A 17,562-nucleotide genomic window follows, 5' to 3' on the forward strand; every position below is an offset into this window, starting at 1 on the left:
CAAACTCCACATGCCTATCAATCAAAACAGGAAAACAACAATAGTCTAATACTACGTAAAAACAACCCAGTGAAGAAGAAGACCCAATTCTAAATTAGAACAACAACCCACAAAAACTAACAGTCTAATACAAACTAAAACCAACCCAATGAAGTAGAAGAAGACCCAATTCTAAATTAAAACAAAAACCCACAAAAAACTAAGATTCAATCTCCCTTACCAGGCCCATATCCTACTAATCCGAACCCGACCAAGTCGCTATCATGCCGGCTACTAATCCGAACCCAACCGAGTCTCGATCATGCCGGTCTTCCTCGCATAAGCGAAAATCCCACCAGCTTCAATAACAGGCCCAGCATCCCCAATTGGCTTCAATCCATACTCCTTCCCAGTAGTATGATTAATCAACCTACACTCTGCAAGCTCAATAGTCACAAAATCCCCAGTAGACTCACATAACTTTCCCTTGGATTCCAACGGGTAGATTTCCCCGGTGGCGACGGAATTCTTGAAGAAAACCGAGCATAAGACTCGGCAAGGACCGCCCTAACTCTGGCTACGCCGAGGGCCACCGGAGCGTGCTCACAGGAGGACCCACATCCAAAATTGGCGCCGGCGATTATGATTGAGAATTGGGTTTGGGTTTGGTCTGGTTCTATGAATCGGATTGGGTAAGAGGAAGGGAGGCCGATTAGGGCCAGGGCTCCGAGTGTTTGGTATTCGTTAGGGTTTGAAGGGACTAGGGTTAGGTGTTCGGCTGGGATTATTTGATCTGTGTATATGTTGTCTGGGAGGACGAAGCATTGGCCATGGAAGGTGGGGGAAGGGGGACGAGAGGTGGGGGCGGCTAGGGGGATTAGAGGGGGGGGGGATGGAGAGTGTTCGAGGACGAAGCATTGGCACCGAGTTTTTTATATTCGTTAGGGTTTGAAGGGACTAGTGTTAGGTGTTCGGCTGGGATTATTTGATCTGTCTCTATGTTGTCTGGGAGGAGGAAGCATTGGCCATGGAAGGTGGGGGAAGGGGGAGGAGAATTGGGGGCGGGTAGGGGGATTAGAGGGGGCGGATGAAGAGTGTTTGAGGGCGAAGCATTGGCACCGAGTTTTTGATATTCGTTAGGGTTTGAAGGGACTAGGGTTAGGTGTTCGGTTGGGATTATTTGATCCGTGTCTATGTTGTCTGGGAGGATGAAGCATTGGCCACGGAAGGTGGGGGAAGGGGGAGGAGAGGTGGGGGTCGGCTAGGGTGATTAGAGGGGGGATGGAGAGTGTTTTAGGGGGGTTTGGAGGGGAGATGGGGTTTGAGGGCATTTTAGGGAATTAGGGATCGGGGAGGGGTGGGGTGGGAAGAAATGGGGGGAGGGGGTGGGGTGTTTTTTAGAATAGAGGAAGGTTGGATTTGAAGAAGCTGATGTTGATGCTGATGCTGCTACTGTTGTTGCTGCCACCATTGCCATTGCCATGGACCTCTCTCTTTCTCTCTCTCTCTCTCTCTCTACGCTTTTTGTTGTATGTAAGTCCACAGCCCTACTATTTGGGGTGCAACTTGGTTCGGACTCAAACCAAACCCAACAGATTCAACCTGATTTTGGCTCGAGTTGGGTTGGAGTTTACGCCTTGGCAACCCGACCCGACCTCCCTCTTCTAATTTTATGTTGATTTTATTGGGGTTATGTTTTTTTCTTGTATTTTTCTGACCGACCCGATTCAATCCGATCCGATTTCAGGTTAGATGGATTAGGTTAAGGTTGAGAGATTTAGAGGCAGGTTGGGTTAGAGTTGACCATCCTCAACCAACCAGAGGCTCGGGTTGAGGGAATGTGACGCAGGGAGCGTGAGAGCGGCAACACCAAGATAAAGATTGACACGAGCTGCACTAAAATAATCTCGTGGGGGTTTGAAAGGCCAGGCCACGGTTTGGAGAAAAGCTCCAACATAACAAATGACCGAAGTGAAGCTCCAACATAACAAATGACCGAAGTGAAGCTCCTTCACCCACGTGAACGAGCCAATGCTCTTCACAACAGATATCCCAAAAATAAACTTTAGTCAAATCTATCTTTCTTTCCTCATGCCATTACATTATATAAAAAACCAAAACCTAAGAATAGCAACCCTAAATTCTTGCCTAACTATTATTCTCAATCTTTTAACTAAAGCAAGATAAATAAAAAGAAGAAACATGACTAAAACTTTCCTTAAATAGTAATCCTGTAATATAATTATACCATATCCTAAAACTGCCTATAACTTAGCCAAATCAACTCCAAATAGCGTAATCTTGGGCTCTTTAGATAGGTAATCGAAAAACCTTTCTAAAAACACCAAAATCATGCTAAAAGAATAACATTTGACATCCCAAAAAAATACCACAAATAAAATGACGAAAATAAGAAATTAAAAATAAAAGATTTGATCCACACCGCACGTTCTGCATCATTCACCCCCGCTTGAAGAAAACTCGACCTCAAGTTTAGGCCAAGGCACTCTCAGATCCATGGCCGTCGTCTCATGGATGCGGGCTTCGAGTAATGCTAACTGCGTGAAAGACTTCACCCGTTGTTGGAGATCTTCGTTCTCCGCGGCTAGATCAGACAGGCCGACGCTAGGCGCACCGACTTCTTCATCCCGTCGTGCATTCGTCGGGGATCCCTTGAGCTCTGATACCAACTAACGAAGGGAGCGTGAGAGCGGCAACACCAAGATAAAGATTGACACGAGCAGCACTAAAATAATCTCGTGGGGGCTTGAAAGGCCATGCCACGGTTTGGAGAAAAGCTCAAACATAACAAATGACAGGAGCGAAGCTCCTTCACCCACGTGAACGAGCAAATGCTCTTCACAACAGATATCCCAAAAATAAACTTTATTGATCAAATCTATCTTTGTTTCCTCATGCCATTACATTATATAAAAAACCAAAACCTAAGAATAGCAACCCTAAATTCTTGCCTAACTATTATTCTCAATCTTTTAACTAAAGCAAGATAAATAAAAAGAAGAAACATGACTAAAACTTTTCTTAAATAGTAATCCCGTAATATAACTATACCATATCCTAAAACTGCCTATAACTTAGCTAAATCAACTCCAAATAGCGTAATCTTGGGCTCTTTAGATAGGTAATCGAAAAACCTTTCTAAAAACACCAAAATCATGCTAAAAGAACAACATTTGACATCCCAAAAAAATACCACAAATAAAATGACGAAAATAAGAAATTAAAAATAAAAGATTTGATCCACGCCGCACGTTCTGCATCATTCACCCCCGCTTGAAGAAAACTCGATCTCAAGTTTAGGCCATCGTTCTCCAAATCTGATTTTCGGCACTGCATCAATCTTCTATTCTTCATTCCCCCTTTATTATTATTTTTTTTATTTTTATTTTTTGTAATCCCTTACATGAAGCATAACCATGAAAAGGGCTCTCGAAGGCACTCTCAGATCCATGGTCGTCGTCTCATGGATGCGGGCTTCGAGTAATGCTAACTGTGTGAAAGACTTCACCCGTTGTTGGAGATCATCGTTCTCCGCGGCTAGATCAGACAGGCCGACGTTAGGCGCACCGACTTCTTCATCCCGTCGTGCATTCGTCGGAGATCCCTTGAGCTCTGATACCAACTGACGCAGGGAACGTCAGAGCGGCAACACCAAGATAAAGATTGACACGAGCAGCATTAAAATAATCTCATGGGGGCTTGAAAGGCCAGGCCACGGTTTGGAGAAAGGCTCGAACATAACAAATGACCGAAGCGAAGCTCCTTCACCCACGTGAACGAGCCAATGCTCTTCACAACAGATATCCCAAAAATAAACTTTATTCAAATCTATCTTTCTTTCCTCATGCCATTACATTATATAAAAAACCAAAACCTAAGAATAGCAACGCTAAATTCTTGCCTAACTATTATTCTCAATCTTTTAACTAAAGCAAGATAAATAAAAAGAAGAAACATGACTAAAACTTTCCTTAAATAGTAATCCCGTAATATAACTATATCATATCCTAAAACTGCCTATAACATAGCCAAATCAACTCCAAATAGCGTAATCTTGGGCTCTTTAGATAGGTAATCAAAAAACCTTTCTAAAAACACCAAAATCATGCTAAAAGAACAACATTTGACATCCCAAAAAAATACCACAAATAAAATGAGAAAAATAAGAAATTAAAAATAAAAGATTTGATCCACGCCGCACGTTCTGCATCAGAATGCTATCTCTGGTTGGGCTAGGGCTGGCATCAACCCAATCCAACCGACAAAGTTGCTCCCCTACTGAGGTCAGTGTGGAATCCACTTAAGGTTCGATCCACAAATCGGAGGGCTTGGATCACCACGTAGAGGAGATTTTTAGGGCAAAACATAGGGAAGTGATAAATCCGCCCCTTTTGATTACTTGGGACACCCAGCAGCTGACTGCAGAGGGGCTGATGTACTTCACATCAGAAGCATTCAATGGGCATGATTGCCATGTACACTGCTGCTGGGTGTCCCAAGTAATCAAAAGGGGCGGATATATCACTTCCCAAAACATATACAAGGAAAGGCCCAGTAAATGAATGCTTTAGATCATCTAAACATGTGGAGCCCACAGGCCTTTGGATACTGACATTGAGAGATGCTTAGGATCTCATTAGAGATCTCCCCTCTTTTCATCTCTCAAATGACCAGGCTCCAATTAAGCATCACAGACTGTTGATGGTGATGGTGATGGTGATGGTGATGGTGCTTGCCAGCTCAAAATGAACTCCATAATTGCTTGGAAATTTACAAATCCTTCTCTTACATATTGGCCATGAAACTTGCAAATAAATAATAGATTTTATTCATTTATAATGATAAATAAAGATCCAGGAATAGCAGTACCGGAAAATGGAGCACAGTACCGGAAAATGGGTAATATGATTATGAAGAAATTTGGGAAAGGTAGGGAGCCCTCAAGAAACACATCTACAGTGTGTAGTGTTGGTTGATAGCATCAATGTCTAAGCCCTTTAGTTTGGCAAACGATTCCACCCTTCCTTTCAGAGTGTGGAGCTCCCTCAACCTGTAAATGCAATAATAAGAAAGATGGTAACAAATTAGACAGTGTACACAGTTAGGGATTAGGTTTATGGGAGGGAAGTGGGAAAAAAACTAGATAAAGAGAATTGCCATGGAAACAGAAGAGGGAAAATAACATGTTGTTAGTTGTAGGGGTTTTAAATGTTATGAAAATACCCTTCTTGAAGAGTATTTTCATACATTGGTGCCCTCCATTCAGATCTAAATTCTAAAATGCTCCGTTGGATTTTGTATCTACGTCTGGGTCACAATCCAAAATAATTTCAAGGATTCTGTTACTAACCTTGCAATCTCTGCACGCCTTTTAGCTTCTTCAGCCAACATATTAATGTCTCTGAAGTGGTCCGATCGGCAAACATCTTTGTCTCTATCGACTGAAGTCCATGCAGTGTACGCTGCTCACGTGCCCATGCCACCTCTCGAACTTCCCTACCAAAGTCTTTCTGCTTTGTAAATGCCGTCTGCTCAAACATAAGGCCGACCGTAAAGAAATAGAAGAAGAGCCATTAAAAAAATATGGGATAACAGGTATAAAAGTATTTGAATGGTAAAATTTAAATTTACTGACCCTCTGATCCAGAACTAGACCCCAGGCTTTTCCACTGAGTGCATATTGAACACAGAATTTGAGAGGATCAAGAAACATGTAAGTTACAATATTAAAGAGCCAAACAACTCCAGTCCAACGCTAACCGATGCTTTTTATTCCAGCAAATTTCCAGTTTGCTTCGGCAGATATGACGGTAGCAACCTGCACAAGAGAGGACATTCCACTGGTTCTAATATCGAATCTTTCAAAACAAAATAATGGAAACAGAATGTGAGAAATGATAAATTGTTTGATTCACAGATTGCGATATAAGAACACGCATAACTAGCACAACAATTCCAGAAGTCAAAAAGAGAGAGTGTAATGTAGGTTTGAAGAAGGAAAACAGAAATGCGAAAACAATAAGCAGCAACAAAATTAGTATAATAATGAAGAACCACTGAAAAGAAAAGCAAAAGTTAAGGTTTCGGAATGTCTTTTGGGTGTGATGGAAATAGAAACATATTTGTTTCGGACGAAAATTTCGGTAGATATCCTGTAAATTTATGGAAACATATGCAAATGACGGATATAGATGTGTGTGTGCTGAGTTAATATTCAACACTTACTACGGGCACAACTCTGGTTGAGTTTTTACTACAAAATCGGGCTGGGTTCGGGTTGATTCCAATTCATTTTCAGCAGAAGCTCAACCCAACCAAACCCAAATTGTACCTTCGACACCAACTGATTGGGAAACTAGTTAAACTACTTATACCCTGATGAGTGTCAATTTCTAGTGGGAAAATATCGTTTATCATAGTGCAAAAACAGTGGTATGTGGGTGAGACGAAGAGAAATTGGAAGCAAGGGACAAGGGCAATCTACCTATATGAACACATGCGCATCTAGATATGTGTACATCCACATGTATTTGTGTATGTAGATTATGTAGACAAAATTAGGACAATAAAATCAATCCAAGGCCCAATTTCCCAAGTAAAAGTTGGGCTAGCTGATGTCATGTTGTTACTTAATAACCAACTGCGAATTGATGGCTGTTAATTTACTTAAGAATCATCAATCCATCCCAGAGGCATACCGGTTGCTATGGTTTCTTCTAACCTATGTCACAAATATCGTTCTCTGGAATTTCTCGGCAAGGGAAAATCTCAGGATATATTAATGTTTTTATATTTTTTTGTTTATATCGGGAAAAAAAACGATACAATAAAATTATTTATAATTATATAAAATATATAAATTAAAAAAAAAACATTAAAATATCGTAAAAATATTGTGATATTATCGCTATATTTTTAAAATTTTGAGTATTATATTGGGATTTTGTCGTTTTATCAAAATATTGCGATAAAAATGCTAAATTTTGAAAATATCGGATATATTTGTGACATAGCTTCTAACTTGAGCAATCAAAATGAAGTAGAACTACAGAAGTCTCAAAGGCAATACCATTTGTGCGATGATGAAAGCGGCAACAAGCAGAAGACCTGGGCGTTCCAGGAGAGACCAGCCCCTTGAGCGCGTCACAAATATTAAGGCCTGGCTAATGGTACTCACTTGAAGATATACTGCAGATGCCAGCATCCTTTGGTTTGCGTCTATAGCATCTGTATCGTTATTTTTTATCTCGTGTTTATTGAGGGTGTTGACGTGGAATATTTTCTGAAAAATAAAATAAGTGAGAATTAAGACTTCATGCCAGCACATGTGAAAATGTGTATTTTATCTCTATGTGACAAATGTGTATATGAGACACACTTAATATTGTAGACGGCCCATAAAAGGAGGTAATGGGTCACTAAAGAAAAATGCACTGATAATAGTTAATCACCAAGCATGGGTATAGAAAACCAGATAAAAGTAGTGAGAACAGTGAGAACTGTGGCAACAATTGCAAGTAATGAAAATTACCAGCAGAACTAAAGAACACAAACCAAAACCACAAGTTGAAAGGCACGAAAATTACCAGCCGAGCTAAAGAACACAAAGCAAAGCTAAACATATACAAGATGAAGGAAACACGTGCTTACCAATTCCCAGGGCCCAGGCATCTTTTTTATTTTTTTGAAAAAATAATGTCAGCCATGAAATTCCATTTCCCACAGATACCAGGATTTTTGGGGAGTGCCTTAAATGTATTTTGTCCATTTACAGTCGGTAGTTTTTCTCATTCCACAAAAGAGTGTTTTTGTTGTGAGGAAAAAATTGGTAAAGATATGGAAATGTGAAGTCTTTTTTACAACAATGAAGAACCAAGAGGAATACGTACTGCAAAAAAATTAGTGTCATGAGCTACCCAGAAGGATATAACGGTCATGAGAGCAAGATAAGTGCCAATGACAACTCCAGTTGCAAATATTTCAGTGAGCTTCCAACTGTCAGGAAGTGGAGAAGGCTTGACTCTGTCCTTGGAGATAGTCATGATAGTACCTGGAAATGGGCTCATAAATTAGCAAATAGTATAAGAAAGACGAAAAACAAACAAAAATTTCAGCATTATGCAATGCGTATCAAAATGACGGATGAAAAAATATTCCACAACCAAACAGGCAATTCAAGCTAAGAGTTTACTGCTAACCATCGTTAAGAATGGCAATGACAAGAACCATGAATGGAGGAAAGTCGAATCTCCAGAACAGCGTCAGCAGCATAAATCCTAGCTGTTTCCACAGAAACCCAGAATGTTAAAGAGAAGCCATGGCTTCATGCTGGAGGAAAAGTTATTGCATTTTAAACATTTACTTCAGATAATATCTTAGCAGATCCATATATCAACATCCATGAAAGGTAAACCTACTCAAAGACTTATTTTGAACAACGAGAGAGAGAGAGAGAGAGAGTGGGGGGGGGGGGGGAGGAAAATTGACAGCTTACCACAATACGAATAGTGATAGACACAGCATATATCTGCACGAGAAAGAAACATGAGTGAAACTGTCAGCATCTACAGTCATAGAAATCTGTTTAGGACAAATATATTTCCCTTCATTAAACTATAAATAAATTGTCTCGATAAACATCAGAAAATAATACACCATGTTTTTCCCTTTTTCTGCAGAAAACCATAGCCTCTTATTTTCAGGAACAAGTGTAATATACCAAATGAAATGATTATGGTACTTGTGTAAGTGACCCACAATATAGATTTTCAAAGATGAAAATGGATGGAGCTCTACTGTGTACTGCCAAGAATTAGGTAGTTAACAAAAGAGTAAATGATCCTTATATGGGTTACTCAAAACAGATAAATATGCAGTTTTTCATCACACAGACGTTAGCAAGCATTTATTGACTGCCATTAAAAAAAAACATTTATTGACTGATATTGGCCACATGCGTGACACAATACAACTGCACTATTATTTATCATGTTGAACAATCAACCAATTAGTATAAGGGCAAGAATAGGAGAAACATGATGTAACTACTGGTTCTTGCAATAGTTTGGTGATATAGCTTTCGTCGCCAATCTAGGTTGTTTCATTGTTTGACAGGAAAAGAAATTTCCCCCAGTTAAACTCTCTTAAAACAAATCAAAACTATTATAAACATACTCACAGGAAGCCTGGCAGCGGATACATGGACTGATTTGAGCAGGGATTTAAATTTTGGTTTCAGTTTCAGACATAGCTGAAATCGAAATTTCAGCCGAAATTACCAAAATGTGAAATTTCGGGCAAAATTTTGAAAAAAAAAAAAACTTAAAAATTCACATTTTCCTGAAATTCCTGAATTTCGGCTGAAATTTCGGATTTTTGTGATTTCGGTTTCGGTCCCAATCGAAATCCGAAATTTCGGCTGAAATTTAAAACCATGGATTTGAGTAATATAACAAATGTAAAACAGCCCATGAAATAGAAATGCCAGATTTACCTTATAGTTTTTCATTCTCTGGAAAATCGCACGGCTTGTTAAAATAGCACTAATGATTACACTCAGCCCAGGCTCTGTTAGAACTATGTCAGAAGCGGTTCGAGCGGCATCTGTGGCATCTGCCACTGCAATTCCTATGTCAGCCTTCTTTAGAGCGGGTGCATCATTAACTCCATCTCCGGTCATTCCACAGATGTGCTTTCTAGCTTGCAATTTCTTCACAATCTCATATTTATGTTCTGTGGACAAACTCAGAGAAATCAGAGACAGGAATAAGATAAATTCATAAAACTCATGGAATATAAACAGGAGAATTACCAGGAAAGACTCCAGCAAAACCATCGGCTTTCTCTATAAGTTCATCAATTGGAAGGGATGAAGCTGCCTCATCCTTGCTTTCCCCCAACAAAGATGAAGATGGGTACATGTTTGAACCCATTCCCAGCCTACCCCCAGTTTCCTTGGCAATTGCCAATTGATCCCCTGGAAAATTTTCCATGAGCGAACAGCTTAGTGAAGTGTATTTAACAACAGTAGCATTGAGTACCGGTTCAAAAAAAAAAATTAAAGGAAACCATTCAAACTTGAAAACAAGGATTTTGGCAACTATGCATGCACTAGCAAACAAGGTAAATGTAACTTTCTTTTGAGAATATGTACTTTTATCAATGTAAGAAAATATTGAAAACAAAGAGGTGCTTTGTAGATTTTACAATTGCAAGACACAACTAAAAAGGAACCCTGCCTATGTGGCTACAAGAAAAAGGTTTGGCCAATTTGTCTGACCATTCAGCAATTATGCAGTGCATATCTTATTCAAGTAAATAATCACACACACACACACAGATACAGATACATGTGCATTCACATTTCAAGTAAGTAAATAACATAATGGATGAGATTTAAGGTTATTTATGCCAGTTCCACAATAGCAACATGCGGCCAGTAGCACATGCGAGTTGCAGGTGCAGAAAAGGAAGAACATCTTATGGTGACACACACCTGTGATCATCTTAACGCTCACTCCAAGATCCAGAGCCCTTCTAATCGTTTCCGCACTATCATGGCGAGGAGGATCAAATAAAGGGAGAAGACCGACAAATTCCCAGGGCCCTCCAGGACTTTCCTTAGTTCCTTTAGGTACGTTCTGAAGAAAAGGAATATCCAACCATATTATCAAATGGACTGGAAATATAAGACACTCAGTTGACCAGATAAATATCTCGAGAGTTAAAAGATGAATTACCTGGCGGGCAACTGCAAGTGCTCGAAGCCCACGTTCTGCAAATTTGTCAATTATTCCATGAACGCGTCGTTCTATATCTGACTTATTGCATGCTAGATTGAGAATCTAAAATAACAGGAACAGAAGAATTCAAAAGTTTGATAAAATTTTAAAGTGAAATAGTCATTTGTGTTAATAATTAGTACAATGCAAGATTGATTCGGCTAAAAGCCTTCGATTTTTTCAGTAGCAGCCGAATGAAGTCGAAGGAAAAAACAGTAAGAATTCCAGATGCAAAATGGTAAATATGTTAAAAGACAAGGGGCATAGAACACCCCTGAAAGGAGCAAAAAGGGAGAACATCATCTATGTATAAACCACTCTGTCCACCTTATGGCTTTCCAAGCTGTCTGACAGAATTTGATTCCATTCACACAGGAGTTTCTATGAATGTTGAAGCATGCACGAGGCTGGAACTTTCATCAAATGGTACAAAGGAGGGATTCATATCCAATTCGAACGCTAATACCCATATGAGAATATTTTACTAAGATAAATAACAAGTAAAGTAATAGATGAAAAAAAGAAGATATTGTAGTCTGAGTTGGTTCTAACATCTTTTTAATCATCACGGGCTTCCATAATCTACATACCCAGTTTATTTCCAAAATTGACAGCCACACATTCATTAGGAAGTCCCGACTCTAATTGTGAGCTTCTTGTGTGTTTCACTTCAGATAAAATACAAGATGGAGCTTTAAAATCAGATAGAAGAATGAGAACAACACAATATTACAACACTGCCATCCACAAGTCTCATGACGGTTTAGCTTCCCACTAGACTTGGAAATGTTAGGCAGCTTCCTGCAATTCCAAGTGATAAAATGGATCCTAAGAAAAACTACAAAATCAATGGGAGAATATTGGTGGCGAGGACCTGCCTAGCCAAGTACGCCACAAGCTCTAAAGGGACCTGTCAATCAACTTACCATATGGCTACATTCAGAATCACCATCTCAAGCTAATCCGTAGACCATTTTATGGAGTCCTGGGTGTGACTTTATTTCAAAGGTTATGGACCAGAAGACTGCCCAATTCCAGAAAACTTGTCTTCCCATGGGCAAAAAATTAAGCTGAATTCCACAAATAAGGTTGCCATAGCATGTTCACAAAATGTCTAAATGTCTCTTTTCCCAAATTTAGATGTAGCGATAAAAAAAAAATTCAGATAAATGGTAATGATCATTGATTAACACTAGTTATAGTCACTAAACATTGATTGGGAACTTTATATACTGATATAGAAATAAAAATAGATAATATTGAGAATTACACATATTACTACTAAGTACTAATCCTGTGGTTATTGCCAATCGATTAATAATCAATCTTGCAATGAAAAAAAGGACTTGTTTTTTCCTTTCCTTATACTTACAGTATATTAATATAGATCGTTCGAAAGATCAGAACATGTGGGAACAACAAAATATATAAAGATATAGCAGAAAAAATTGACTATTTATTCATCTATATCAGAAATTTCTGGAGGACAAATTGGTTATATGATCCTCACGGACCGGAAAATTATTGGGCAGAGCTGGATTTGAACCAGCATAGACATATCACCAACGAATTTACTGTTGGTACCCCTGTCATAAGTTCATAACAGATTGCCAACTATCACTTATAATGCAGTGAAAAAAGAACAATTCCGGCATGTAGGCAAGAGTATTAGCATTATATGCAAAACAAACAAGATAATTCTCAATTCATGAGTTCATGTTTGGACATGTCATCTTATAAGATAGGACAAAGAAAATCACCATGTCGCACGAAATAAAACAAAAGAAACAGTACATACATGCAATGTCCTTCAGAGCTGGACCAGTTGCTTAAATTATTAGTGAACTGTGCAATTCCTCGATTAGAGCATTGGTCTCCAATGCCTGTCACAAATTATTATACATTAGAAACTTAAAAACATGATTAGATAACAGTTCAAATAGAAATTAGCAACTGAATTTCCACTATTTTATGTAAAACATCAATCAAAGGTTTCTTCTTTTGTATAATTGATTATATACAGCCATTCGAAATCGCAAAACGAGATTATAATCAAACAAAATGAAAAAGCTTTGAGATAGGGCATGAAATTAGATAGAAAATTAGGGAAAACGAGATAGATTTATACTGACCGTGTAATACGATGAAGGGAAGTGAGGATGAAGATTGAAAAGAGATTAAGATGAAGATGATTTGTAGCAGTGGAGCAGCCATTGAATTTGAAGGAATCAAGGCTGTTTCTACGCTTGGATTATCGATTTGCAGGAATCTAGGGTTTCTTCTTCTTTATTTTCAATTCCAGGAACTTTTGGGAAGGTTTTCATAAATCCCGGGATTTTCTTCCAAGTAGAGGCAATTTAGGAGTTGCAGAAATTTGAGAAAAGGTTGAGAGATTTTAGGAATTTGAGAAAATTTAGGATCTTTTAGTTTATCTTTCCTAGTTTTTGTAGAGGTAGGAAACGTCCAAAGTAAAGCCTATAAATATGGCATTGTAAAACGTTTTCTTTTAGGTGGAGAAAGTTTACTCGTTTATCTCTTTTGTTCGGAAGAGAAGTTGTAAGTTTTCTTCACGAAAACTTCAATCTGTCTTTTATCTATCTAATCTGTTTTATGCAGGTTTTAAACTTGTTTTTATGCAAGTTTCCATCCCCATTGATGCTTCAAATTGCACCCATCGATCCACTATCCCTACCCTTGATTATCTCAGCCCCAAACAAGGCCTGAGAAAGAGTTTCTTTCTCAGCCTATACCCACCATCTTGCTTATTAACCCTTTTTTTTCCATACTTCCGTTTCTTGTTTCTTTCCCAAAATCAATTTCTACAGCCTAAGAACCATTATACCCTTTGCCCTTTAAAGACTTTCCAAAAGGGATTTCTATTAGTTTTCGTGCCTTTCCACTATCCAACCAACTTAATTAACGCAAAACTGATAAGAAGTTTAGAAAGAAGCTAATATTATCTCCATTTCAACGTTAAAAAAGTAAAACGAACGAAAGACACGTTTGCAAAATGTTTTTGTCCAATTTGATGGGTTTGAAATTCAAAAGCCATTTGCAAGACATGTTTCAATATAAATAATTTCCTTTTTCGTCATGGATTTTTGTGTGTATGAAGCTTGAAGAGGGTGATAGAGTGAGAGAAACAGAGAGGAGATAAGATGTTTACATGCATATACTGTCGTAGCACTGGCACTAGAGAAGCCATCAACAACAAAACCAGTAGAAGAGCCAAAGGACTTCTCACTCAGGTATGATCACATTTTCACTTTGTCAAGTAAGCAGGAGTTTATTATTATTATTATTAAAAGGCGGCGGATGTTAGTCATTAAAAGGCGGCGGATGTTTATTGTTTTCTTCCCTCTTTTCTTTTTTCTCTTTTTTGCGTGGGTGGGGAGTTTCCCCTACAATTACCTACTTTGCAAAGAATTTTTCGATATTAGTCATTAAAAGTTATGAAATGGCTAACTTTTTAAAATATTTTCAAAAGGTCTATACTAAAGTTTTGACGTCCAACATGCATTCAATCAACTCTAAAATCATTTTTCCCTAAGATATTTATTCTTGATGTTTTTCATATTAGAAAATTAAGTTGTTTCTTCAAAACAAGAATTTTTTGGGAAAATATCATATCTTAAGGCTATGTTTGACATCCATGAAATTGTTTCTTGGAATATTAGTTTAATCAAGTTGTGAGAGAAAAATGGGAAGGAGAGACTTGAGAGAGCATGAGTGGGAAGGGTGAGAAGTGGCTAGACAACAGAAAAAAAAATCGTATTTTGAGTGGAGTTTTCTTTTTCCTTTCTTCATCCTTTTCTTACCCTCTCCTCACTCATTCACTCATGTCTAGATCTCTCCCTCTACCACCCTTCCTTACCACTGCGTAAGCTAATATTCCATGGAAAAACTAAGTATTTATTGGCAAAAATCCATTTTTTATATATTTTTTTGTTCTTTCTCCATTATTACAAAACTTGGGATTCATTTAGCACAGATCAAAGACATGGTGGTCAAAGTTTTCCGAACTTGTCGTCACATGAACCGGCGTTCCATCCCAAATGTACAAATGGAGATGGTCACAACAACTACAACGACAACAAGCAGTGCAAGTGATGGAGATGTTGTGGGGCATGAAGAAGAGCCAGTAGAATGGACGGCCGAGGTTGAGACTGGCGTACATATAGTTTTCGTTTCTGAGCCCAACTTTATAGGCAACTCTATAAAGAAAGTATACTTCAGGTATGTTTCCGCTTCAACCTGTAGAGATAAAACCTTGAATCCGCAAGGAAGATAAAGGAAAAAAATTGAAACTGTTTTGTTATTCAATGAAAGATCTCTACATACATAGATGTCTCATATTTATAGACTTTCAAACCTTATTCTCCCTATTCTACAAAAAATCATCTTATAATATTCAAACTCGACTCCGACCCTTAACTATAATTCTGACTTCTAATTAGAGTAGGACTAAGAAACCAAAAAGAAAAAGGAAAAAAATCAAAAGGAAAACAAGAAAACTTGTCCTACATCAAGGCCCAAAATTGAAGGCTAGGATTGTTTAATCAAAACAGCTTCGTAAATGTTAGTTTTTGCATTTTTACTGGAAAGATGATCCATGGAGCATGCTATGGGTTCACCTGTTCCTTTCTCTATTAATATAATTCTTTGCCATTAGAAAAATAGTGTGAATGATGTGCACAATACAAGTGGATTATGAGACCCTTAATTTAGACAATCCATTAAGTAAAAGTGGAACTTTTGGTGGTAGACCTTTCAAATGAAGAATTTTGTTCTTCTTTTTTTGGTTTAACACTATGCGACCAATCAAATATTTAATTACACTGTTTTTGTTTTAGTACTTATTTGTTGTTGAGATTGTTGAGCTTTTTAAAATATTGGATCTTAATTGTCTGGATTCAGTGAGGATATGTTTGATGTGGAGGATGCTCGAGCATGGTGGAGAGACAACTATGAGAAAGTCATGGAGCTCTACAGTGTCCAAACATGCACTCCACCACAAGAACTGCAGAGCTCTGATGGATTGCATATTTCGACACTACAGAGTGTCCCAGTATCCAATCCACCAGAACAGGTTAGTCCTACTTTCTTTCTTAAATGCTTAATCTTGGTATTTCAGCAAACTGCAATTAATACTGTAATTCCTACTTCTCCATCTTAGATGTTTTTATCTATTCAAATGCTTTTCATTTATTTAATGGTAATTTTATTTCATCTTAATTTCTCTTCTTTTACCAGTAATGTCATACTAGATTTTCTTTTGATTGAATAATTAGAGTGCCTATGAACTCTGAACTTCATACCTCCATTTCTTTATAGAAATGATGTTTCCACTTCTGGCTTAACTAGTTTTAACAGATTAACACATCTAACTTTACTAGTTACTTTGAAGCATAAGAAAAATATTCACTATTTTTTTCCTTTCCTAGAGCCCATATAATACTGCTGAGGAGAGCACTGCTGAGGAGTGCACTGTGGTATCCTCGGGCTCATCTGTACAGAACCCGGATTCGAGCCATCACTGCTCCTCGGATGACATTCAGCAGTCTTTGAGTCATAACCATTTGAGTATGACAAAAAATACATCATCCTCGGACGGAGCTTCCACATCGAGCCCCAAGAGATACTTTTATGATCAAGAGATTGAATGGGTGGAAGAAGATCAACCGGGCGTCTCATTAATGATCAGGTCCTTCCCTGATGGGACTAGGGAGATCAGACGTATCAAATTTTGGTGAGCCCAATTCGCTAGTTTGATGCTATATTTCAAAATTTTATCTTGGGTTTTCATTAGAATTTCCATTCAAATTTTAAGAAAGAATGCGCCAAAAATAAGTAGAGATAGTAAGGAACAAAAAGATAAATATGATAAAGATAGTGGCATGATTTTACTTACTGCAATGAGAAAAAAAGCGATCATGATAATTAAGTAAATTGAATAGAAAAATTATCTAAGCTTTTGTTTTGACAATCTTGCAGCGGAGAAAGTTTGACGTGGTGAAGGCAAGGGAATGGTTGAAAAAACACAAAGCCAGATTACATGACCAATACATTGTTTTTGGGATATTCTGATCTCTCTCTCTCAGATGTACCACTAGGGTTTAGTCACTCCATCTGGATACACTCCATATATGAACCTTTTTGTTTGTTTCCTTTCTCTCAGTAACTGTAAGTTCATGGCCCCTTGCGGTACTGATCTTAAAAAGCATTGTGCACTATGAGTTTAACAAAAGTATAATCAGGGATGCATCTGATCTTTTTTATCATGTCCTCTTTTAATACCTTTTTTAACAAAAGTATAATCAGGGATGTATATGATCTTTTTGATCTGTCCTCTTTAAATACTTTTGGACCAACCCCATCTTCCTTTTTTTTTGAAATGGCAATAATTATATATAACAAAATTAGGAGGCCGAGATGGACTACTTTCAACTAATCATGAATGAAAAAACTCTGCAATTTTTCATTGTAAGACTACTTTAAAGTTGCATAATATAAGAAAACTAGTATTTTAAATAGAGTGTAATGTTCAAAACTACGCATGTTGTATCAAGATCCGTTGTTTTTCACGGAGCTGAAGCCTGAATATGAAGACCCCTTTTGTTTTTCAAGTTCATTAAAATGCTATAAATGCTAGTTTCTTTTATCATTTCATAGCTAGTCATTTTTCTTTCATGTTAGGGTTTACCTAAATTCATCAAACGGCTCCGGCAACCTCCAATGGCTATGCTCGAGGAACCTTTACACCGAAATCAATTTTGTCCAT

At 37.9% G+C, this 17,562-nt stretch overlaps 2 pseudogenes across 1 annotated transcript; both read right to left on the reverse strand.

Annotated features, from left to right (window-relative positions):
- Window positions 1-266: 266 nt before the first annotated feature.
- LOC143892910 (3-isopropylmalate dehydratase small subunit 1-like) lies at window positions 267-1,456 on the reverse strand (annotated as a pseudogene).
- Window positions 1,457-4,725: 3,269 nt separating this feature from the next.
- Window positions 4,726-10,851, reverse strand: LOC143878306 (plasma membrane ATPase 2-like; annotated as a pseudogene). The gene is made up of 11 exons (XR_013250932.1): window positions 10,740-10,851; window positions 10,496-10,640; window positions 9,812-9,976; window positions 9,494-9,732; window positions 8,495-8,527; window positions 8,199-8,280; window positions 7,890-8,050; window positions 7,070-7,282; window positions 5,636-5,818; window positions 5,351-5,528; window positions 4,726-5,050 (listed from the first exon to the last, which is right to left on the reverse strand). The product of XR_013250932.1 is annotated as a plasma membrane ATPase 2-like (transcript).
- Between the last annotated feature and the right edge of the window lie 6,711 nt (window positions 10,852-17,562).

This window comes from Tasmannia lanceolata, unplaced genomic scaffold (assembly GCF_043159265.1).
Source record: "Tasmannia lanceolata isolate RefF3 unplaced genomic scaffold, GAP_Taslan_0.1 ptg000002l, whole genome shotgun sequence".
In the NCBI taxonomy this organism is placed as follows: Eukaryota; Viridiplantae; Streptophyta; class Magnoliopsida; order Canellales; family Winteraceae; genus Tasmannia; species Tasmannia lanceolata.